Raw genomic sequence first — 25,289 nt, 5'->3', positions numbered from 1 at the left:
AATAGTAGGGTTTCTAAGAGTCTTAACGGTGTCATTCCACAGCAGGTTCACAGGGGGACCAAGGTCGAGAAATACTATCTGAAAGATTTGTGTGTGTGTGTTTTGGATAATGGAGTAGAGTATAATTCGATACACAGGAAATCCCCTAAATTTTAAAAGGATTACGTTAGCTTGGCCTGAAACTGACAGAGGCAGTATGAAATGAAAAGAAGTCTTTGGACTCCCAGTCTACTACAGGCAGAGAGCAGGCTGAAAAAACTATTCAACTATAAAAATGGGCTATTTCTTATGGAAAAAGAAGGGTGACTCAGAGGGCAGAACCAAAAGTCACAGAGACTCATTCCCAGGGAGCAGAAGTAGGCCTTAATGAAAGAACTGGCATCAAGTGTTTGGCTAGATTTCAGAATTTCTAAGTACCAGTGACTGCTTTGTACTTCTGTTCCTTCTACCACCACAACCACCACCCTCCTTTGAACAGAATGTCTGCAGCAGTTACTTTATGCCTGCTCACCGTTATAATCAATAGTTGGGTGTATGTGGGGAAGGTAACTTTTTCGTTTCAGAGATCTTCAATGGAAAAGAACAATGCTAAAGAAACTACACCCTAGGAACTACATCTGAGGATATTCATCCACGCCTGGAACTTATTCAGATGGTGAGATCATGGATGTTGACCCTGAGTCTGATGCTATAATAGGCTGAGTTTGGAGGGGCAGGTCCTTTGAGGAGGTGAATGTATTGTGCTGTGGGAAGAATGTAAATAATTTGTGGCCAGAGGGCAGATGGTAACAGATTAAAGACGGCTGTAAATTCTTTGATCCTCCTCCCAGTGACAGATGGGGTCTGTGTGTCCTTCCCTGGAGTCTGGATGGGCTCTATGATTGTATTGACCAAGAAGATACTATGGAGGTGACACTGTGCTAGTTCCCAAGCCCAAGTCTTAAGAGACTGGTAATTCCCACTTCCTGTCTTCTGGGAACATTTTCTCTTTGAGCCCTAAGATTCCACATACTCTTGACTGAAGTGACTTAGCGTGTATGAGATGCCTTTATTATTTGGGCTTCCCTGGTGGCTCAGTGGTAAAGAATCTGCCTGTAATGCAGGAGCTGCAGGAGACTCCGTTTCGATCCCTGGGTAGCGAAGATCCCCTGGAGAAGGAAATGGCAACCCACTCCAGTATTTTTGCCTAGAGAAGCCTCTGGACAAAGGAGACCATCGGGCTACAGTCCACGGGGTCTCAAAGAGTCAGACACAACTGAAGTGACTTAGCATGTACTCTAGCAAAGAGATCACATTGAAACTATCTGAAAGTGAAAGTGAAAGTGAATGTCTGACTCTTTGTAACCCCATGGAATTCTCCAGGCAATAATACTGGAGTGGATAGCCTTTCCCTTCTTCAGGGGATCTTCCCAACCCAGGGACTGAACCCAGGTCTACCGCAATTCTCAGCAGGCGAATTCTTTACCAGCTGAGCTACCAAGGAAGCTCAAGAATACTGGAGTGGGTAGCCTCTCTCCTCTCCAGGGGATCTTCCTGACCCAGGAATCGAACCGGGGTCTTCTGCATTGCAGGCAGATTCTTTCCAGCTAATCTACCAGGGAAGCCTTAAGGAAGGGAAGAGGGGGCCAAATGAAGCCAAGGTTCAAAGCACTGAGTGAAGCTCAATTGAGGATCAAAGAATTTACAGCCATCTTTAATCTGTTACCATCTGCCCTCTGGCCACAAATTATCACTGAGTGATCTCACTTGAATCCATGTGGAGAAGAAAAAGCAACTATTCTAGCTCTGACTGGATTCCTGACTCACAAAATTTTGAGAAATAATAAGGTTGTTATCTAAGCTGCTGAACTCTGGGATAATTACAGTTACACAGCAGTAAATAATTGAGATTTCCATGACCTTGAGTCAGTCTCTTCTCTCTAGTACTACTTCTTCAGCTTGAGCAGTGTTGCGTTAGGTTGGGTGAACTATAAGAGTCTCAATAGCTCTGATTTTCAGTTTGGATGCAGTTGAAGGCAGTTGGACTATACCAAATGGCATTTAGACATCTGTAGAATGACCAGAGGAACACAGAACATATATTGTTAGGTATTCAATAAATATTTCAATGAGCTTTGAAGGATGAAGAACTAGGTAAGCAGAAGGGAAGGGAAGGACACTTTAGGCAGAATGAACAGCATGTACAAAAATGCAAAAACCTGGACAAACCCGAAATGCAAGCATTTTAGAATCATTGAAGTAGCAAGTACAAGGAAGAGTGTGGTAGACAAAGCTGGAAAGGTAGACAAAGGCCAGATGTTGGAGAGACTTGTGTACCTAGCCGAAAGTTTTAGGCTTTGTCTGCAGACCCTGGGAAACCTCTGAAGGAAAATTACCATTGAATCCTCTGTCAGATAAATTATGTTTTTCTTCCTTTTAAACACATAGAAACTGAGGTTTTGTCATTTGCCCAAGATCACATTGGGCTTCCCAGGTGGCTCGGTGGGTAAAGAACTCACCTGCAATGCAGGAGACATGAGTTCGATCCCTGGGTCAGGAAGATCCCCTGGAGGAAAGCATGGAAACCCATTCCTGTATTCTTGCCTGGAGAATCCCATGGACAGAGGAGCCTGGCGGGCTACAGTCCATAAGGTTGTAAAGAGTTGGACACGAAGCGACTGAGCACACACACAAGATCACATTATTAGTAGGTGGCTGATTCAGGATATGAATCGCTGCTGCTGCTGCTGCTAAGTCACTTCCTAACAATATTTAGGTATAAAATATTGTTTGAAACAATATTTTTAAAAACTTCAGAAGTTAATATTACTTTATTTAAAAAATCATTTTGAATATATTCTATATGACTGATATTGTATAAAGTAGAAGAAATCTGAAAGTAAATGTCACAGGCAATATGAATTGCTTATGATTAATTTTCCTTGGCGGAAGTTGAAGAAATGATCAATTTTCCTTGGATAAATGAAAAAGGACATTTAATTTTGTTCATTAATTATTCATTTATTATTATTTAAACTGGAGCTAACATTCATTGAGCTCAAACTATGTACCTGCTATTGTTCTAGGTGTTTTACATGTGCTATTTATATCTCACCCTATGAAGCAGGTACTATTATTTTCCACTTTTATTTCTAAAGCAAAGTGAGGTTAGGTAACTTGTTCAAGTCACACATTTAGTAATCCTGGGTTAGATCCTGGTGAATCAGACATCATGCTCTTAACCATAAGTAGAGACATTTGAATTAGGCCTTAAGATAAGAAGATTCCTATGCCAAAGGACATTCAAGAGAGAAAAACACATGCTAATATTTGATGGCATGAAAGTTCACCATGTTCTAAGAATAAGATTTCAGAGAAGTTTAGGGAAATTTAGAGAAAGAACATTGTGCATAGGTGTGTGTGTGGTAGGAAGTAGAGGGAGATGATGAAAGAAGAATGATAGAAAAGGGTGCTAGAAATGTAGTTTGCGGCCAGGAAGCTAGACAGAAGAGTCTGGACTTGATCTTGTAGGCTATGGGGAGGCATTAAAATTGCTTTTCTTTCTTGTTCTTTTTTTAAATCAAAGAAATGCCATGATTAGGTCTGTGTTTCAGAAACAGTTAATCTGGTGCCAAGGAGAAATGGACTGAATGGAAGAGGCTGGAGGCAAAGAGAAGGAAGTCAGGAATCAGGTGTCATGTTTGATATCAACACCTGAACTAGGATAATTATAGTGAGGATGGAGGAAAGGGAACCAAGGAACATGTGGGCTAGTGCTTATTCTCATAGCTAATGTCTGTTTACCAACAGGCATAATATTTTGAAAGATGATTAAATTCTGCCAGTTTTGCTTGGAGAGGCTTGGATGAAAGCATATTTGGAAAGTCAGAAACTCTGCTTACAATTCAGTGGTCTTCCACACAGGGCAAATGGGACACAGAGACTGTAAGAGGATATATGTACCAAAAAACTTCAAACACTTTATTGTTTTCCTGGCCTTCCTATTAATGACACTGTGCCATCTATAGCTATGTGCTTTCTTTCTACCTCAAAGACAGGACATCAGCTGGATTTTAATAGCAGGTACCTTTCTGAGACTTGAAAATGTCCACAGAATGCCCCTAAACTTGACCCGACCCAAATAAAACTGAACAAAATTGAGGAAGTCCAGATTCTACACATCCTACCTTCTAGCATTAGCAGACACGACAAAGGAAATTTGCTGGTACCTCTAACTCTTTTCACATCAATTCCATTTGCCTGAAAAGCTCTTCCTTCCCTTTTCCTCCTCCCAAGGCAAAGCTAGCAATGCCCTCCTTTCTTCTCCCGTTATGCCCACCATATTTCTCTATTATAGCACTTTTCATCTATTTGATAGCTACTTGGTTTTTTGTCTTTTCCCTCACCTGTGTTCTGAGCTATTTCTTTAAGGGTAAAGCTTTTATTCTGCTTATTTATTTATCTTCAGTGCCCGGCAAGACACCAAACACATAGGTAAATATTTGTTAAGTAACTTGCAGTCCGCACAGAAACACATGATTAAAAAAAATTAAGGAAATTCAGCTTATACTGATTCTTTTTGATTTATCAGCTTTAGGCATTTTCTTTTAAATCCCTATTGTGGAAGATGAGTATTCATCTCTTCTATCACCCTAGACACCTATTTTCCTCTCCCTTATTTAGTTAACATATACCTTTTGACTAAATCAAAATTCAGGTTATGAATTATTCTAAGTATTGGCTACTGCTAAGCTAAGTGAAAGTGAAGTCGCTCAGTTGTGTCTGACTCTTTGTGACCCCATGGACTGTAGCCTACCAGGCTCCTCCATCCATGGGATTTTCCAGGCAAGAATACTGGAGTGGGTTGCCATTTCCTTCTCCAGGAGATCTTCCCAACTCAGGGTTTGAATCCAGGTCTCCCGCATTGTAGGCAGATGCTTTACCGTCTGAGCCACCAGGGAAGTCCAGTCAGTTCAGTCGCTCAGTCGTGTCCGACTCTTTGCGACCCCATGAATCGCAGCACGCCAGGCCTCCCTGTCCATCACCAACTCCTGGAGTTCACTCAGACTCATGTCCATTGAGTCAGTGATGCCATCCAGCCATCTCATCCTCTGTCGTCCCCTTCTCCTCCTGCCCCCAATTCCTCCCAGCATCAGAGTCTTTTCCAATGAGCCAACTCTTCACATGAGGTGGCCAAAGTACTGGAGCTTCAGCTTTAGCATCATTCCTTCCAAAGAACACCCAGGACTGCTCTCCTTCAGAATGGACTGGTTGGATCTCATTGCAGTCCAAGGGACTCTCAAGAGTCTTCTCCAACACCACAGTTCAAAAGCATCAATTCTTCGGTGCTCAGCCTTCTTCACAGTCCAACTCTCACATCCATACATGACCACAGGAAAACCATAGCCTTGACTAGATGGACCTTAGTTGGCAAAGTAATGTCTCTGCTTTTCAATATGCTATCTAGGTTGGTCATAACTTTTTTTCCAAGGAGTAAGTGTCTTTTAATTTCATGGCTGCAATCACCATCTGCAGTGATTTTGGAGCCCCCCAAAATAAAGTCTGACACTGTTTCCACTGTTTCCCTATCTATTTCCCATGAAGTGATAAGACCAGATGCCATGATCTTTGTTTTCTGAATGTTGAGCTTTAAGCCAACTTTTTCACTCTCCACATTCACTTTCATCAAGAGGCTTTTAGTTCCTCTTCACTTTCTGCCATAAGGATGGTGTCATCTGCATATCTGAGGTTATTGATATTTCTCCCGGCAGTCTTGATTCCAGCTTGTGCTTCCTCCAGCCCAGTGTTTCTCATGATGTACTCTGCATAGAAGTTAAATAAGCAGGGTGACAATATGCAGCCTTGACGGACTCCTTTTCCTGTTTGGAACCAGTCTGTTGTTCCATGTCCAGTTCTAACTGTTGTTTCCTGACCTGCATACAGATTTCTCAAGAGACAGGTCAGGTGGTCTGGTATTCCCATCTCTTTCAGAATGTTCCACAGTTTATTGTGATCCATACAGTCAAAGGCTTTGGCATAGTCAATAAAGCAGAAATAGATGTTTTTCTGGAATTCTCTTGCCTTTTCCATGATCTAGTGGATGTTGGCAATTTGATCTCTGCTTCCTTTGCCTTTTCTAAAACCAGCTTGAACATCAGGCAGTTCACGGTTCACGTATTGCTGAAGCCTGGCTTGGAAAAATTTGAGCATTACTTTACTAGCATGTGAGATGAGTGCAATTGTGCAGTAGTTTGAGCATTCCTTGGCATTACCTTTCTTTGGGATTGGAATGAAAACTGACCTTTTCCAGTCCTGTGGTGCTAAGCTAAGTGTACTATATTTCCTGTCTTGTACATACTTTCCTTACTGGAGATATTAATAGTTTTTTCATTTGTTTAGTTCTCTGTACCATTAGTTTCTACATTATCAAGTATATCAGATAATCTATCTGTTCCATTTATTCTCCTGAAGACATAAGTCCTGGAGCCCTTCATTCTCTTTCAATTTTTGTACATGCTATCCTACGACCCCCCAGCTTTTTATTGAAATATAATTGCTTTGCAATGTTATGTTAGTTTCTGCTGTATGACATCATGAATATGATGTTGTACATATATTACCAAGGGAACAAGGGAACCAAGGGAATAATATAATACCAAGGGAATATACTTATAATACCAAGGGAACATTTCATGCAAAGATGAACACAATAAAGGACAGAAATGGTATGGACCTAACAGAAGCAGAAGATATTAAGAAAAGGTGGCAAGAAAACATAGAAGAAATATACAAAAAAGATCTTCATGACCCAGATAACCATGATGGTGTGATCACTCACCTTCATCCTGGAATGTGAAGTCAAGTGGGCAGTAGGAAGCACCACTACGAACAAAGCTAGTGAAGGTGATGGAATTTCAGTTAAGCTATTTTAAATCCTAAAAGATGGTGTTGTTAAAGTGCTGTACTCCATATGCCAGCAAATTTGGAAAACTCAGCAGTGGCCACAGGACTGGAAAAAGTCAGCTTTCATTCCAGTCCCAAAGAAAGGCAATGCCAAAGAATGTTCAAACTACTGCACAATTGCACTCATATCACACGCTAGCAAAGTAATGCTCAAAATTCTCCAAGCCAGGCTTCAACAATATGTGAACCATGAACTTGCAGATGTTCAAGCTGGTTTTAGAAAAGGCAGAGGAACCAGAGATCAAATTTCCAACATCTGTTGGATCATTGAAAAAGCAAAAAAGTTTCAGAAAAACATCTACTTTTGCTTCATTGAATACTCCAAAGCCTTTGGCTGTGTGGATCACAATAAACTGTGGAAAACTCTTTAAGAGATGGGATTTCCAGACCACCTTACCTGCCTCCTGAGAAATCTGTGTGCAGGTCAAGAAGCAACATGGACATGGAACAACAGACTGGTTCCACATCGGGAAAGGAATACTTCAAGGCTGTATGTTGCCACCCTGCTCATTTAACTTATATGCAGAAACGCTAGGCTGGATGAAGCACAAGCTGGAATCAAGATTGCCGGGAGAAATATCAATAAACTCAGATATGCAGATGACACCACCCTTATGGCAGAAAGTGAAGAGGAACTAAAAAGCCTCTTGATGAAAGTGAAAGAGGAGAGTGAAAAAGTTGGCTTAAAACTCAACATTCAGAAAGCTAAGATCATGGTATCCGGTCCCATCACTTCATGGCAAATAGATGGGGAAACAATGGAAATGGTGGCAGACTTTATTTTTTGGGGCTTCAAAATCACTGTAGATGGTGACTGCAGCCATGAAATTAAAAGACGCTTGCTCCTTGGAAGAAAAGTTATGACCAACCTAGACAGCATATTAAAAAGCAGAGACATTACCTTGCTGACAAAGGTCCATCTAGCCAAAGCTATGGTTTTTCCAGTAGTCATGTATGGATGTGAGAGTTGGATTATAAAGAAGGCTGAGTGCTGAAGAATTGATGCTTTAGAACTGTGGTATTGGAGAGGACTCTTGAGAGTCCCTTGGACTGCAAGGAGATCAAGCCAGTCAATCCTAAAGGAGATCAGTCCTGAGTGTTCATTGGCAGGACTGATGCTGAAGCTGAAGCTCCAATACTTTGGCCACTTGATGCGAAGAACTGACTCGTTGGAAAAGACCCTGATGCTGGGAAAGACTGAAGGCAGGAAGAGAAGGGGATGACAGAAGAAGAGATGGTTGGATGGCATCACAGACTCGATGGACATGAGTTTGAGCAAGCTATGGGAGTGGTGATGGATAGAGAAGCCTAGCGTGCTGCAGTCCATGGGGTTGCAAAGAGTTGGGCATGACTGAGCGACTGAACTAACTAACTATACATATATTCGGGCTCTCCAGGTGGTGCAGTGGTAAAGAGTCTGCCTGCCAATGCAGGTGATGCAAAAGACGTGGGTTCGATCCCTGGGTTAGGAAGATCCTCTGGAGAAGGAAATGGCAACCCTCTTCAGTATTCCTGCATATAAAATTCCCTGGACAGAGGAGCTTGGTGGGCCACAGTCTATGGGGTCACAAAGAAGCAGATATGACTGAACATGCACACATGTACCTATGTCAATGCTACTTTCTCAGTTCTATGATTCCTTTTTATAATCATCGTGGGATTCTCTTTGCCTCTCTCCTTTGTTTTATCTCCTATTTTCCAATCCCAAGTTTCTCTCTCTCTTTTTTAACTCCCTCATTTTGGTGGCATATATCCTGTAGTAGCCTCCTGGAAAAGAGATACGGGAAGTAATTTTTTAAAAAGACTTTACAAGTCTCAATATGCCTTAATTTTGCCTTCACAATTGATTGGTAGTTCTCTGGATAAAGACTTCTTGGTTGAAAAAAATTTTCTTACAGAAATTTTAAGGCATTGCTGTTTCATATTCTAGTTTCTAGTGTTTGTTTTTGAGAAATTTAATGTTATTTCAATACTCTCTCAATCCCTTATATAATACCATTATTTTCCCCTGGGAGCCTGAGCATACTTTTTTTTTTAGTCTTCTAGTGTTCTGAAGTTTCTTAATGATGCCCCTTGACATAGTTTTTTGTTTTTTAAATCCATTTTGCTCCACCCTTGATAAGCCTTTATAAACTGGAAATATGTATTCTTTAGCTCTGAAGCGACTTAGCAGCAGCAGCAGCAGCAGCAGCAGCAGCGGCAGCCATGGAAGGTTTTTTTTTTTTGCATTCTCTTTCTGAAACTCACATTGTTTGGACGTTAGATCTCCTGGATTGTTTTTTTTTTTTTTTTTTTTTCAGTTTCCTTATCTCTTCTGTTGTCAAACTCTTTTTGTTCTATTTCTTTAATTTCCAAACGTTTTGTTGATTCTTTCGGCTATCGTGTTTATTTTTTATTTTTATTTTTTTAATTTATTTTAATTTATTTTTTTTTTCAAGAATAATCTATTCATGAAAATAACACTGGCTTAATTATAAGTATTTCCATTTTTTCCTGTCAGGGGATTATCACTAACATGGTATTATCTTTCCCCTGCATAATCATATCAGCAGGCATGGGAAGGCTGTTAGGTTGCTTCACCCAGACTTTAGCTCCAATTGCAAGCATTTCACTTATGGACCCAAACTGGCCATCACTCCTCACTGTTAGTAAGATGGGAGATATTCTTTTTCATGTGTTTAATTTTCACGAGTTCTTAGTCTTTTATTATTCCTTTTTTTTTAAAAAAAGAAAGCATCCTAGTCTTATTTCATGAATGCAATGTTTATTTTTATCTAAGTATCAATTCAGTTCAGTTCTGTTCAGTTGCTCAGTCATGTCTGACTCTTTGTAACCCCATGGACTGCAGCACGCCAGGCCTCCCTGTCCGTCAGCAACTCCTGGAGTTTACTTAAACTCACATTGACTGAGTTGATGATGTCATGCAACCATCTCATCCTCTGTCGTCCCCTTCTCATAGTAATGATCATTTCAAAATTTTCTTCTATTTCCTAATTTATTTCCTGTGAGTTTAATTTTCTGTTTGTTTCTTTTGTCATCTCTCATTGTCGAATCTCTTTTCAAATATTTGGTGAAATTTTGCAGCTCTTCATATTTAACAGTAAGTTACTAAAAAGTCAATTGGAAGCTCTGTGTAAAATGGATGGAATTTGTTGGTTGGTGGCTTCACTGTAGAGTAATAGGGGGGTTACTTGACCAGTTTGCTGGGGATCCCAAAGTATCAGTATTTGTAGTTCTCTTCTCTGAAGCTGGTCAGATTCTCCAGTCCCTTCTCTTGGGTAAGAGAGGCAGGTATGACTGCCTGACTATCCAAGTACTCTAAGCTGAACAGGACATGGGGGCCAAAGGCCTCACCATTCAGTAAGTAGACACTCACTTAACTTTCCTGTTTTCACTTGGCCCTTCTCTCCAGCTACCACAGGACCTAATTTATCTGTGCTTTGGCCTTTAGGGCTCAATTTTTCTTTTGATCAAATGTCTGGTCTCCTGCCAGGGTAGGGAGATATGCCAGGTTGATTTATTCATTTGGGGAAGGGACTTGCAAGTCTAACTTCTCTTTTCACAGACTTTCAATCAATTTCTGTACCTCGTCCCTGCCTTCTATGGTTCTCTGTGCTTCACATTACTGAGGCTTTATCAAGAGGCAGTACAATGTGTAGTCAAGGGAATAAACTTTGAACCTAGATAGCTTGGGATTGAAATTTGGCTATGTGACCCTGGACAAATTATTTGACCTCATACTTCATTTTCTTCGTTTGTAAAATGGTAAAAATAATATCTACCTCAAAGGATGTTGTGAGAATTAAATGATTTTACACACATATATATAAATATATATATACATATATAAAACTATATATGAATTATATATATAAAATGCTTAGAACAATGCCTGATATTTAAGAAGATATGTTGCAAGATATTACTATTAATATTATTCATTTCTATAGCTTCCCACTGGATTCACCTGTCGGCATATTTCAAATTTCTCAACTCTGCTAACTTTCCCCACTTCTAAAAATGTGCTCACTGACAACTTCTCTTGCATTTTTTTAAACTATGAGTTGATATTTTGAAAAAAATCATTTTTTCTCTTTTTATTGATGTTTTGGGAAATAAAAAGAGATAAGGACAAATATAGATTATAATACACACATATATAAAACATGTGTTACATATATATTACATATATAATATATTACTTATATGTTATTATGTTAGAACTGGTTCAATTAGCCAAAATTGAAAGCATTGAAATTATAATATCAATGTTGATAAGATTATGGTAAAATAGAGAACTCATACATTATTGTTATCAACATAAATTAATAAAATTCCTTTGGAATATACAAATATATAGTGAGTCATAAAAATACTTTGACCTTTAACTGATTATCCTATGAAATTTTTTAGGGGAAAAATATAATAAATAAAAAATTATACATTTTAATGAAAAAGTACAAAAATTTCCAATAGTCTCAAGATGTTAAAATTCAGTAGATTCTAGTTTATTGAGTTGATAATATTATATAGTAATTATTTTCCAACATGAATTATATTAACATTAAGCATTACAATATAACACTAAGTGCAAAGAAACGGACACAAACGTATGTTCACTGTGGGTAAGCAATATAAACTTTATATGCTATAAAGGGAATATACAAAAATAAAACCAGTTGTTTTAGCATGGTAGAATTAGGAAGGTTTTGTTTTTCTTTCAAAAAAAATCCTTTTATGTTACCATAAAAATGTTTTTATAATTAAAAAAAAAGAACCCTCAAGCCTAAAGCTGACAAAAATCATAGTGATTGTGTCTACCAGGCCCCTTAGATGAAGATGAAAACTAAACCATTCAGCCAAACATCTGAAAGTTTCAGAACAGCCAGGTCTTTGATGTTGGGTAGACTAAACAACCAGATGTTTGACTGAAGTTTTCCGTTTTCATCTGAAGGCTGACATCATGTAACTATAGCCTGAGTGCATTACTGATGTCAGTCACCATAAAGTTCAATGAGTTGTTAACATGGCCCAATGCAGCTCTCCTGGCCTTCCTCATTTGGTACTCACAAATATCATCTTTAACTTGCTCTTTGCTTTAAGGTGTTATACAACTCTTTGATTGTTCTTCATTATCTAAAGAATAAAGGCTTAACCCTTCATAATGTGGCCCCAGCTGGCACCAACAGCCCCACCTCTCACCATCTGCATCCTTGACAAAGTCTATACATTCTAGATGCTAAAAATATAGTCCCTGATCTTCAAGATACTCATAGTTGTACTATTATTATTATCATACACTAGAGAATATTCCTGTTATCACTCATTGAACTACTTTGTTCCAGAGTGCTAGGGTTTAGTATACAGTATTGAATTTAATCTTCACCATAACTTTCTCTGGCATTATTATTTCCATTTTAGCAGTAGAGGAAGAGAAGCTACAGAAGTTAAATATCTTTTTTTTCCCAAAATTTTATAACCAGCAAGTTACAGAGCCAGGACTCAGTATATTGGATTCCAAAACCATGCTCTTAATCACAACACCACAGAAATATGTTTACTGACACATTTACTAAGGTATTATGGTGACTATGTGGTAATATGGAGAGAATGAGGTTTATTGAACGGCAGTAAGTAAAAATAGAAATAGGCAAAGGCTTAGTCCAAGTACCAATAATAGAATGCCTAGTATGTTCCATGGAGAAGGCAATGGCACCCTACTCCAGTACTCTTGCCTGGAAAATCCCATGGATAGAGGAGTCTGGTAGGCTGCAGTCCATGGGGTCGCTAAGACTCAGACACGACTGAGCGACTTCACTTTGACTTTTCACTTTCATGCATTGGAGAAGGAAATGGCAACCCACTCCAGTATTCCTGCCTAGAGAATCCCAGGGATGGGGGAGCCTGGTGGGCTGCCGTCTATGGGGTTGCACAGAGTCGGACATGACTGAAGCGACTTAGCAATAGTAGCAGTATGTTCCAGGCCCTATCCTAAATATATAGGGACACAAAAGAGTCAATATCATCTTTAACAAAGGTGTCAGACACCCAAAATTAGGTGGAAAGTGCAGGTGTTCCAGGAGTGGAGCCCAAAGGAGTGATGGTGTCAGATATGCCCAGGGCTTGGCTGGGGTACAGAGTCATGGGTTAAAAACTTCAGGAAGAGGAGAAAGGGAATAGAAAGACTCCCAGATACCAAGGGGCTTAAAAAGAGTGCCCAGAGAAATCTCTGTCTCCCCACAGGACTATTTGAAGAGTGCAGACGAGGAGAAATTTTATCCATCAGAATCAAGAAAGTACAGAAACACATGACAGGCACAACTGTTCAAAACAATAATGAAGATTCCTTTATTTTACTAGTTCCTATTGTGTGCCTCTCCTGGGCACCATGGATTTGGATTAAAGTCATATGGTCTCTCCCAGTAGTGGTCACTGGGCTGGATCATTCTTTCCACAAATAAGTATAGAGAAGCTACTATGTTTGAGGCTTTGCTCTAGGCACTATGGATACAACTGTAAAAAAGACAGACATGCTGTCATGGAGCTTACAGTCTATTAGGGTGAGATGGACAAATAAATATGTGAAATATATAGAGTTTTAGAATGTGTTAAAAGTCAGGAATACAAATAAAGAAAGGAAGGAGGGCAGGAAGAATCAGTGAGATACCAAGATCAGGAAAGGCCTCTCTAGGAAGCTGACCACTAAGCAAAGACTTGCATTTTCACAAAAACGAGATCATGCTAGAGAGAAAAAAGAGCAAGTACAAAATCTCTGAGGCTGGAGTATGTTTGGTGTGATTCAAGAGAAACAAAAAGGCTAGTGAAACTGGGGCAGACTAAGTACTATAAGAATTCTGACTCTTATTCTGAGAGAGATGGGTAGCAGTTGGATAGCTTCTGAACCAAGAAGGGATATGATCTACTTTATGATGTCACATTTTCATTCTGGTTCCTGTGTTGATAATAGACTGGAGGAGGATAAGAGTGGAGGTTGGAAGACTGATGGGTAGTATTGTAGGGGAGAAATGATGGTGCCTAGGATGATAGCAGTAGAGGTACTAAGTGGTCCGATTCTGAATATCCTGTATTTTAAAGGTAGAGCTTATAAAGTTTGCTAATGGATCAGACTGAGATGTGGAAGAGTGGAGTCATGGATGACATTTACTTTGGTGAATAAGACTGGGAAGAAGCAGGTTTTAAGGGAAAAGATCTGGAGCTAAGCTTGGACATGACAAGCTTTCAGTTCAGTTCAGTTCAGTTGCTCAGTCGTGTCTGACTCTTTGCGACCCCATGAATCGCAGCATGCCAGGCCTCCCTGTCCATCACCAACTCCTGGAGTTCACTCAAACTCACATCCATCGAGTCGGTGATGCCATCCAGCCATCTCATCCTCTGTCATCCCCTTCTCCTCCTGCCCCCAATCCCTCCCAGCATCAGAGTCTTTTCCAATGAGTCAAGCCTTCACATGAAGTGGCTAAAGTACTAAGTTTCAGCTTCATTCCTTCCAAAGAACACCCAGGGCTGATCTTCAGAATGGACTGGTTGGATCTCCTTGCAGTCCAAGGGACTCTCAAGAGTCTTCTCCAACACCACAGCCAAGCCTTATGTGCATTTAAATATTCAGGTGGAGATGATGAATAAGCAACTGGATATATGGCTCTGGAGTTCAGGCAAGAGGCTCAGGCTAGAGATAAAAATTTAGGATTCATTGGCATGTAGATGATTATTTGAAGCTACATGAAGTCAGCAAGGAAGTGAGTATAAACAAGAAAAAGGTCCAAGGACTGAGCTCTGGGCTAAGGTCAGGACATAAGAAACCAGAAAAGAAGACTGAAGAAGAATTGTTAAAATTAGAAATAAAATCAGAAGAGGGTAGATTTTAAGAATCAAATGAAGGCAATGTTTCTAGGAAAATAGAATGATCAACTCAATTATGTGCTGTTGAGAATTGACTGTTGAACTTAACAAGAGAAATTCTGATGGAATGTCTGGCTCTGATGGGGCAGAGCCAGACTGGAAAAGTTTAAGTGAGATTTAGAGGAAAGGAAGTGGCACGGTGAGATTAGATAAGATATTTGAGGACTTCTACAATAAAATAGCAACAGGGTTGAAGTTGGAAGGGGAGTTTAAGGATTTAATATGAGAGAAATATCAGAATTTATGCGTGTGTGCTTATAGGAATGACCTAATTTAGAGTTTCCCAACTTTGGCACTACTGACATTTTGGGCTGAATACTTTTTTGTTGTGGAGGGCTGTCTTTTCCATTATAGGATTCTGAACATAATATCCCTGGCAGTCTATCCACTCTATGCATTCCCCAATCTCCCCAGCTGTGATAGCCATAAGGGACTCTGCTGCTGCTGCTGCTGCTGCTAAGTTGCTTCAGTCGTGTTCGACTCCTGTGCGACCCCATAGACGGCAGCCCACCAGGCTCCCCCGTCCCTGGGATTCTCCAGGCAAGAACACTGGAGTGGGTTGCTGTTTCTTTCTCCAATGCATGAAAGTGAAAAGTGAAAGTGAAGTCACTCAGTCATGTCCAACTCTTAGCGACCCCATGGACTGCAGCCTACCAGGCTCCTCCATCCATGGTTTGCCAGGCAGGAGTACTGGAGTGGGTTGCCATTGCCTTCTCCGATCAGGGACTCTAGACATTGCCAAATGTTCCCTGAAAGATGAGGGAGGGCAATGAGCTAAAATAACCCATGGTTAAGAACCACTGACTTAGTAGGAAAAAATATTGGTGATGCCAGACAGAAAAATGGGAAAATTGCTGGGGCAATATCCTTGAGTAAGTGAGAATGGATTTGGATCTATGGCATAAAAAGAGGAATGGGTCCATTAGTTTCATAGACTGAATGCACATTAATAGAGAAAGCAGAGGTTATCGGCACAGATGCAGCTGGATGGCTAGATGTGGTGTTAGGAATCTAAGGAAGTTCTCTTCTAGTCACCTTTGTTTTCTTAATAAAATAAGAATCAGAGTAGGCAATTACATTTGGAACATGAAAGGAGGTATTTTCAGAGATGGAGGATCACATAGGAGAATGAAAGACAAAACAGACTAATGAAATGTATTGTGATTGCTGAGTGGCTTTACTGTTCAGTGGTAAAAATCCATTAAGAGTAAAGTAAGACTAATGGTTAAGTAAAACTCAACATTCAAAAAGCTAAGATCATGGCATCCAGTCCCACCACTTCACAGCAAATAGATGGGGAAACAATGGAAACAGTGACAGACTTTATTTTCTTAGGCTCCAAAATCACTGCAGATGGTGACTGCAGCCATGAAATTAAAAGATGCTTGCTCCTTGGAAGAAAAGCTATGACAAACCTAGACAACATATTAAAAAGCAGAGACATTACTTTGCCAACAAAGGTCCACCTAGTCAAAGCTATGGCTTTTCCAGTAGTCACATATGGATGTGCGAGTTGGACCATAAAGAAGGCTGAGCACTGAAGAATTAATGCTTTTGAACTATGGTGTTGGAGAAGACACTTGAGAGTCCCTTGGACTGCAAGGAGATCAAACTAGTCAATCCTAAAGGAAATCAGTCCTGAATATTCATTGGAAGGACTGATGTTGAAGCTGAAGCTCCAATATTTTGGCCACCTGATGCGAAGAACTGACTCATTGGAAAAGACCCTGATGATGGGAAAGATTGGAAGCGGAAGGAGAAGGGGATGACAGAGGATGAGATGGTTGGATGGCATCACAGACTCAATGGGCCTGAGTTTGAGCAAGCTCTGGGAGTTGGTGATGGACAGAGAAGCCTGATGTGTTGCAGTTCATGGGTTGCAAAGAATCGGACGTGACTGAGCAAGTGAACTGAACTGAAAGACTAATGTACAATGTCATGTGTTTTTCTTCAGCCACACATAAAGGTCTTGGTGCACAGAATAAGCTGAGTAGGGTATGGGTAGGGTTGTAACCTTACAAAAAAAGTATCATGAAATGAAGTGGGGCAAAGGTGTTGATAGTATATGCAAGGGAGTGATCATAACCATGGACCATGAAATTTAAGCTGGCTAGGAAGAGAAATGAGGGCATGAAGTAGGTGACAGATGGTGAAAAGGTGGTAGGAACATTGGTGGAATATGTCAATCGTTAGCGGAATATGAGTGGGGCTGAAAGATTGCTGGAGTTGCAATACTAAAGAAAGTGAGCTGGAAATATAGTCAGCGAGTGAGATGTTTCAAAGTGAAGTTATGGAGGGGTATATTTATTGGTAAGGATATGGTCTAGGATATGACAATGTTGGTAAGTTTTGGGCTGGGGTGGAAAATGGAGTCACAAAGGCAGATACACAGAGCCATAGAATCTCAGAGTTCAGGGGATGAGGGCTGACAGCAAGACTTTACTGTTGTAACTAACATAAACATTTACCAGTTTCCACCCTGCCTTGGATGATTAACTTAAATTCTGTGATAACATTATTCCCCTTGCCAGTGACTGATGTAGAGATGGCTGAGAAGGTAAGGTAAAGTCTTCATGGGAGTTTCTGGAATATGTTTTCCTTATTCCAAAGAAATAGAAATTTCCTCTTCTTTCTCTGGATTATATGATGCCTAAAACTTTTTAGCCATCCTGTTAGCAGCCTGAAAGTGAAAGTGAAGGTGAAGTTGCTCAGTCATGTCAAACTCTTAGTGACCCCATGGATTGCAGCCTACCAGGCTCCTCTGTCCATGGGATTTTCCAGGCAAGAGTACTGGAGTGGGATGCCATTGCCTTCTCTCTAGCAGCCTGAAGGTGAAGCTAAACATTGAAGATGGCAGAGAAAGGGAAAGAAGATGAGCTCTTGATGAGACTGTTGAATCACTATCTCAACCAATTCTGGAGGCTGCCCTACCCAAACACTTAACATTTTGAAAAATAATAAATTCTCATATTGGTTAAGTCAGTTTGCATTAGGTTTCTGTTATTTGCAGCCAAAGCATCTGATAACATTATCCTCAAGGAGAACCCTGCCTGCGGGAGAGCCAGATATGGAAACAAATATATCTCAGTATGTCAACTGCTGCCCTAGAGGAAAACCAGGGGACCATGAGAGCCTTGTGTCAGTGAGTAACCAGATGGAGAGTCAGAAAAGCCTTTTCAGGGAAGAGTAGTTCTTCAAGGACAATAAGAGTTTCCTGGGTGAAAGGGGGTTTCTGGGGAGAGAGAGCTGAATATGTGATGGAGCAATGGTAAAAGCTCAGGCCTGTTTGTAGATTTATAGCCAGCAGAAATTTCAGATAACCTCAATAAAAATTCCAGCAATAGCTGATACATACTTGCCAATCAAAAAGGTGACACATTAGAGGTTCATCAGTTGCCTATCCAGCACCAGCCTTCCCTCTTCCCTTCCTTTGTCGTTGTTCAGTCGCTAAGTCATGTCCCACTTTTGCAACCTAATGGACTACAGCATGCCAGGCTCCTCTGACCTCCACTGAATTCCGGACGTTGCTCAAATTCTTGTCCATAGAGTCAGTGATGCTATCTAATCTTTAGTTCCTCTTCACTTTCTGCTATTCTCCCTTTCTTACCACACTCATATTTTCCTCTGGGCACTACTCCTCCTTCCTTGTGTCGTTAACTCCAATCCCAGTTCTAGAGAGGCTCTGACTGACAGAGGCCAAGTAATCTTAAGCCCCTTGACACAACGATTCGTTCTGGTAGATCAGGCATAAATTAGTCAAATCTGGAAGTTTCTGGCTACAGAAAGCAGTTCAGTGGGGGTTTAGTCAAGTCTGGAACTTTTACTCACTATTAATAGTTTTAAGAAGCAATACTCTCTTCCTTTGTATGTGGGCAAGAAAGCACATAATCTTTCTGCTAGCTGCTAGTCTGCATCCAATACAGAAGCTGGTGCAAGGATTACAGGCTATATACATAGCGGTTGGAGATGAAACAGCTGAACAGCAATTGAGGAAAAGCCCCGATTGAACCACTCTGAACTCTGCCCTATTGTTTGGCTTTCAGTTACATTTGACAATAAATCCTTTCACTAAGTTAAACCAATTTTAACTGGATTTTCTATTTCTTGAAACTGTGTGGATTTCAACTTGAAACACATATACACAGGATCAGCATGTTCATTAATAACTTACATTATAACTGGCACATGAATGATTCGTACCAAGTTAAAATATTTTGTATTTTTTATTTCTTGTTCAGATAGATAAAATGTAGGCTGTCCAGTTCCTCACCAGACATCTGCAAACTCTAATGGCTTGGAATGGGATATGTGGATATAACTCTGGAGAAGAGGACAGGGGACAGTATTTTATCCTAAAAGTAATGGAAAGTCAAGAGTAAACGAAAGGTAATAATCATGGCTTTGAAGCCTCTTCAAAAAGGAAATTCTTTTTCTTTGCTTTTTTGTCATTAAAATTCTTATTGATTTCAAGATCAACCCATTCATTCAATAGCTATTTATTAAGCACTTATTATGTGCCAGTCGTATTTGTAGGAACTTCAGATAAAACACTGAACAAAACAGGAAAATAATCCTGCCGTCATGGTCCTTATGTCCTTTTCAGACCAAATGGCATACTCTCCAAGGCATCCTTCTGAATTTTCTCAATCATAATTAATAACTCCTTCTGCTTTTATGGCATGCAGTACCACTGGAATTACATGTAAATTCTACTACAAGGTAGAGGCTGCTTCAGATGTCAAATGTCTCCTTCACTAGACCAAGGGAATCTTGGGTTCAGGGTCGATGTTACAATAAGTCTCTGAAGCACAGAGCTGGCTTAGAGCAAGTGCCAGTAGGTATTTGTTAAATGAGTGCACGACTGTCTACAGTCCAACAGGGGAAGCCCACATAGTGAATCCCTTACTGCAGTCTCTGCCAGGTATTCATTTGGAGCTGTTGGGAGCCAACCTGTTATGGACTTAGGCGATCTGGAGGTTGTATAGAAATGACACTCCTAATGAGTGATTATTACTGATAAGTGGCAATAATAAAGTTCATTTGTGTGACTATGGGCATAATAGGAAATTGAAGTCTGAATAATTCTGTTATGAAATTCAAGTAGCTGTTCAGCTTAATGAGCGTAAATGGCTTTTTGGTGAAGAAATGGAACAAGGCCAGTGAAAGTGGTGACTGTGAGTATGAAAATATTTCTTTGGTTAAAATGTAAATGACCCAATAACTGGGTCATAAATACACTTGATTGCTTTATAAGTTACATAATTTAAAGACCTCTAATTTTCCTAAAAGCAAAAAAAGAGAAGAATTACTGTACAGATCCAAAGCAATTGTTTCTGCTGGATGTCGAACGGTTGCTGTTTTATTGCTACACAGTCAACAGAGGGAGCCCATGTTACAAAACCTAATAACAATTTCCTTACAGAGTGTTGTATGTTGCTAGAAAGTCAACAGAATAGAGAGAAAAAGAAGAAATAGAATAAAAGAGTTAAGGTATGGGACAGTTTGGTTTTAAGTGGTAACGGGAATCTGGGATCTCACTTATGAAACCAGGTTTGGGGAATGCTGGTAATTACACGTATTTCAAGAGAGCCTACATGTAGTTGCTTTTAAAAAAAAGCACTTTCTATACTGCCAGAGTGATCCTTTGTTGTTGCTTTTTAGTTTTAATGACTCTTTCATTTATTTATTTTTAATTTTTTTTTGGGCGGGGGCGCGCACAGCATGCAGAATTTTAGTTTTCCGACCAGGGATTGCACTCTTGCCCTCTGCAATGGAAACGTGGTCCCAACCACTGGACTGTCAGGGAATCCCCTAGAGTGATTCTTTCCCTTTAAAGTGCACAATTACACTACTCTCCTGCTTAAAACCCTCCAATGGCATCTTTATCATTCCTATGACAAATCCAACCTTATGGGGTTGTGCAGATGCAAGAAGATGATAAATAGCACAATGCCTGGCTCAATAAACTCTCAGTAAATTTTTAGTATTATCTTTCACGATTGTGTCTTTTATTGTAGTGATCCTTCAGACTAGAATGTTTTCTAAACTGCCTTATTCTTACTTTGGATTTTATCTTGTTAACTCCTTTCTTACCCAATAGGTTCCTGGATCCCAGAAGTCTTGCCTCATTCACAGTGTGAATGCTCTTCTGTTACTTATCACACCACATTGCAGTAATCTGTCCACGAAGATGTCTCTCAGCCACTGGACCACCAGGGAAGTTCCATGAATATACATTTCATTGTGGATAAGTTTTCCTACTTTTTAAATTTTCAAACATCTCTACAATGATCATATGATTTTATAGCCAGCAAACACTACCTACAAAATACTGGCATTTTTGTTGATAGGGTAGTGGGTGTACTTTAAATAATTATTTTTCAGAAAGTTGTTACCTTTGCATGAAGTTGTTGCTGAAAATTAGGTAACAGATTATATGTTTCTTCTCGTACAGTGCTTCTCAAACTTTACTGTAGGTCTAGGATGGGCCTGTGATTCTGCATTTTAAAATAAGTTACTTATTTTTAATTGGAGAATAATTCCTTTACAATATTGTGTTGGGTTCTGAATCATGAATCAGCCATAGATATACACATGTCCCCTCCTTCTTGAACCTCCCTCCCACCTCTCACCCCATTCTACCCCTCTAGGTAGATCTGCATTTCTAACAGACTTCCAGATGATATAAGTGCTTCTGGCTTGTGAACAACATTTTGAGTAGTAGCTCTAGTATACCTGAATTCTAGTCTACATATATATATATATATATTCACCATCTGTGCCTTTGTTAGTGCTTCCAAAAACGACACACTGGAGTAAATATAGAAGGTTTCTCATAATTCAAGTTTCTGAGAACTGGGGGAATCAATACCTTGGGAACATCTGTGACATTTCTGAGGTACAGTATAGAGGTTGGGAGTTCTAGCCTTAGAGTTAGTCGTCTGGTAAACAAGAAGTCAAATGCAGCGAAACATATCAGATCAACCAAAATGCCAGAGCACTATGCTGATAGATGTTACACTACTCAAAACAGATTAACTGCCTCCTCCTCTATGCCTGTCGTGGAGTACAGTTGTGTTTGAAGGCAGGAATGAACTTAATTATATAATAATAACAACTAACATTTGAATACTTTCTAGAAGTTTAAAGCACTGATTCTCAAGTTTCAGTGTGTATGAGACTTATCTGGAGAAGTAGCTGAAATGTAGATTCCTGAACTATACCCTCAGAAATTCTGATTCTTGGCAGTGGAGTTCAAGACTCTGCATTTTTAACAGGTATCCAAATGATTCTAATGTAGATGTCTCTGGACCATGTATGTTAAGCAGCACCATTCAAATGTAAGAAAAAAAAATACTACAACCTTTAGTAAAACAATTTAATACACTTTATAGCTTGATCCAATTCACACACACATTTGTGTGTGTGTGTGTGTATGACAGTTTCACATACATATATGTGAATATATATATATATGACAGTTTCACAACTATGTGTTATATAGTGTGATATTTTCTACTTTACTCAATTTCATCACAAAAACATTGCTCATGATCACATTAATTTCACATCATTTATCTTCTTTGAGCTTCACATCAGTGCTGCAAAGTGAAAAGTTAAAGTCGCTCAGTCGTGTCCAACTCTTTGCGACCCCATGGACTACACAGTCCATGGAATTCTCCAGGCCAGAATACTGGAGAGTGGGTAGCCTTTCCCTTCTCCAGGGTATTTTCCCAACCCAGGGATCGAACCCAGGTCTTCTGCATTGCAGGCAGATTCTTTACTAGCTGAGCCGCAACGGAAGCCAGTGCTTCAAGGTTAGCACTTTTAACTGCATCTTTTTTCACTTGAAAGTTCAGTTTGGAGAGGATTAATGTTCTCAGTGTTACACATCGAGTATGTGGCAGAGGTGAAATTCAAATTCAGAATGCTTGCCCTTAAATTGCCCTGACCTGCTCTCACCCTCACACTGACATCCTGAAAAAGTGCAGGAACACTCCAATTTGGGTGTACATTCAGACAACGTCTGGTTTTCCCAGTTGAATTCTATCAACTTTGAATACCAATTTGAAATTTCTAAGAGAAAAAGAATTTGACTCAAGTTGGACCAGGTGTGAACTCTGATCTGTTCTGCAGTAGTCAAAAGGATGCTAAGGAAGGGTCACCTAATGCAGCCATGGCCAGCAAATCCCTAGAGCAAGGGCTGAAACTGGCAGATTTCAAAGAGACAAAGGGCTCAGCAGTCATGTGGAAATATATTTACTATACCTGCATTTCTCCTCCTTGGAGAAGGGGAATTTAGTGTCTCCATCTCCAGAAAGGTCCTCACTTTAGCATCATACCAGAAGAAACTAGAACAATATAATACATGTGTCTGCAGTCTCACAACTTCCTGCCAAATGTCTGGCCTCTCCACCTTCCCAAATACAGGGCAGGGATAATCCTGAAATATCTCACCTGAGGCAAAGGAGAATGTCAAAATGAAAAGGGTATCTCCTTCAGTCTTTGTGACTGAGGACAGCGATTGACTTCCTGGGTCAATAAAGATCTTAGGAGATTCAAAGGTAGCTGATTCCTCTCCATGTTTGAAGTTGTCACAGCTGGGCCCCAGAAGCAGGTTCTTGCCTAAGGTTCTGAAAACTTGATACTATTGATTACATAATTCAAACTTTGCATCTAAGACACGATTTTAATCTTTTGAAAAATTGCAAAATTGATCTCAAAAGTTCTTGAATGAAGAAAAAACAGCATTATCAGCCCTCTTAGAAAGTATTCAAAATGGAAAAGTCATGTGGCAGTTCTTTACCACATGTTCCTTTCTTCTATCAGTGTAGACACACACCTCTTATGAAGACCAGCTATGGAGGTTTGAGCTATGCCAAGAAACATAAGACTAAATAAATCAGAAGGTTATAAAAGCATATGGAATTTTTAAACGCCTAAATCCTTTTTGGACAAATCAAAGGGTGCTTTCATCTCAATCCTTTGTTTTCTTCCCACCCCTGAGGAAGATCGACAGTTTCTTTGATTAAAAGAATAGTTTGATTGAAGTGTTTTTTAAAAGAATATTTTTAATAGTTTACTTTCTGTTATTTTCAATATTGTTAAAAGTTTTAAAACATTTTCTCTCTTTAACATGGTAAAATAAAGACTGACCTTTAACTGGCTTTGTAGACTGTTAATATGCTTATTTCTAATTAAACTTGCAGTTTTTTTAGAAATAAAAACAATCTCTAAATCTTAACTCAGCAAGTATTTTCCTTTTCTTCCCGTCTTTTCAAGTCTTTATATGCTATGATTTTGTATAACAATAATCATGGTGAATACATAATGTTGGGTTGTACTTTTTCACCTTGATGACAACAATAATAACAACAATGGTGCTTTCTTTTGCAGAAGTTAATCTGTATGTGCACAATCATTATAAATATTACTTCTAAGTGTCTCAGGTATTGCTATCATGTCTCATACTCTTTCATCTGGAAGTGTTTTGATTTTTTAAAGGCATTTTTGTTTGTAATATTTAAGATGAGTATTATTTTAACAAATATTCTTTATTCATCATTATTCATATTTACCTGAGTGAAGATAGCATCTACATCCCACAAAAGTAATGCCAAGAGTTTTAACCCAATGAGCATCTGAAAAGTAATAGTACATTTCTAGTTCCAATAGGTAAACATTTTAAACAGTATTGCTATTACTTTAATAAATGAAAATTGGCATTTCTCTTTAGAAAAGAAATTCCTCAGGAAGTAAATGTTTTACACACACAAAAAAATCAACTAATTAAATGAAACTCTTTTAGGAAGAAAGAAGGAAACACTTAAATCCTATCTTAATAATAGATGGGGAGACAGAATAATTGTATTTAAAATTAGGCTTAAACCAAAAACTGAACATACTCAAAATTACCCTTTAAAATGCTAAGTCATGTACTATCTACATCACTCATATATAACGCTATAGAATATCAATGTATAAGACACATATCAAACACGAAGAGTATAATTCCAAGAGAACTTGGAAACTGAATAATTTAAGTAATTTGAAGACTGCAAATTAGTGAAGATTCCAACTTATTATTCTTCCTATGCCTGATTTTATTGGTTCTTCTTTTCATTATCCAGGAAAGAATCCAACTTATTTTCTATGTAACCACATATGCTACTACTTGATTTCTATGAAAAAAAAAGTTTTATTACAATTCAAAATATCTTGTCTGATTTAGTAAATTAAAATGCCACTTTCATTGTATTTTTGTTGATTTAGACTTTGTAGGTATGTGTGTAAGAATAACACCAGCAAAGAGAAAAGCATGTTGGAAAATTTTTAATAAAAATAATGTTGCCAAAACTGGAACAAAGACTCCTTTGTGGTTTTGAATAGAAGAGCTAAAAAACAAGAATCTAAAACAATAATTATTATCC

The 25,289-nt window shown here is 39.2% G+C and overlaps 1 long non-coding RNA gene across 1 annotated transcript; it reads left to right on the top strand.

Moving 5' to 3' along the window:
• Nucleotides 1-462: 462 nt before the first annotated feature.
• LOC132659140 (uncharacterized) lies at nt 463-25,225 on the top strand. Its single transcript, XR_009599109.1, has 3 exons — nt 463-655; nt 19,098-19,245; nt 20,960-25,225. It is a non-coding gene; the product is annotated as an uncharacterized LOC132659140 (long non-coding RNA).
• Nucleotides 25,226-25,289: the final 64 nt, after the last annotated feature.

Source organism: Ovis aries, chromosome 1 (assembly GCF_016772045.2).
Source record: "Ovis aries strain OAR_USU_Benz2616 breed Rambouillet chromosome 1, ARS-UI_Ramb_v3.0, whole genome shotgun sequence".
Lineage (NCBI taxonomy): Eukaryota > Metazoa > Chordata > Mammalia > Artiodactyla > Bovidae > Ovis > Ovis aries.
This window is presented reverse-complemented; position numbering and strand designations above follow the sequence as displayed.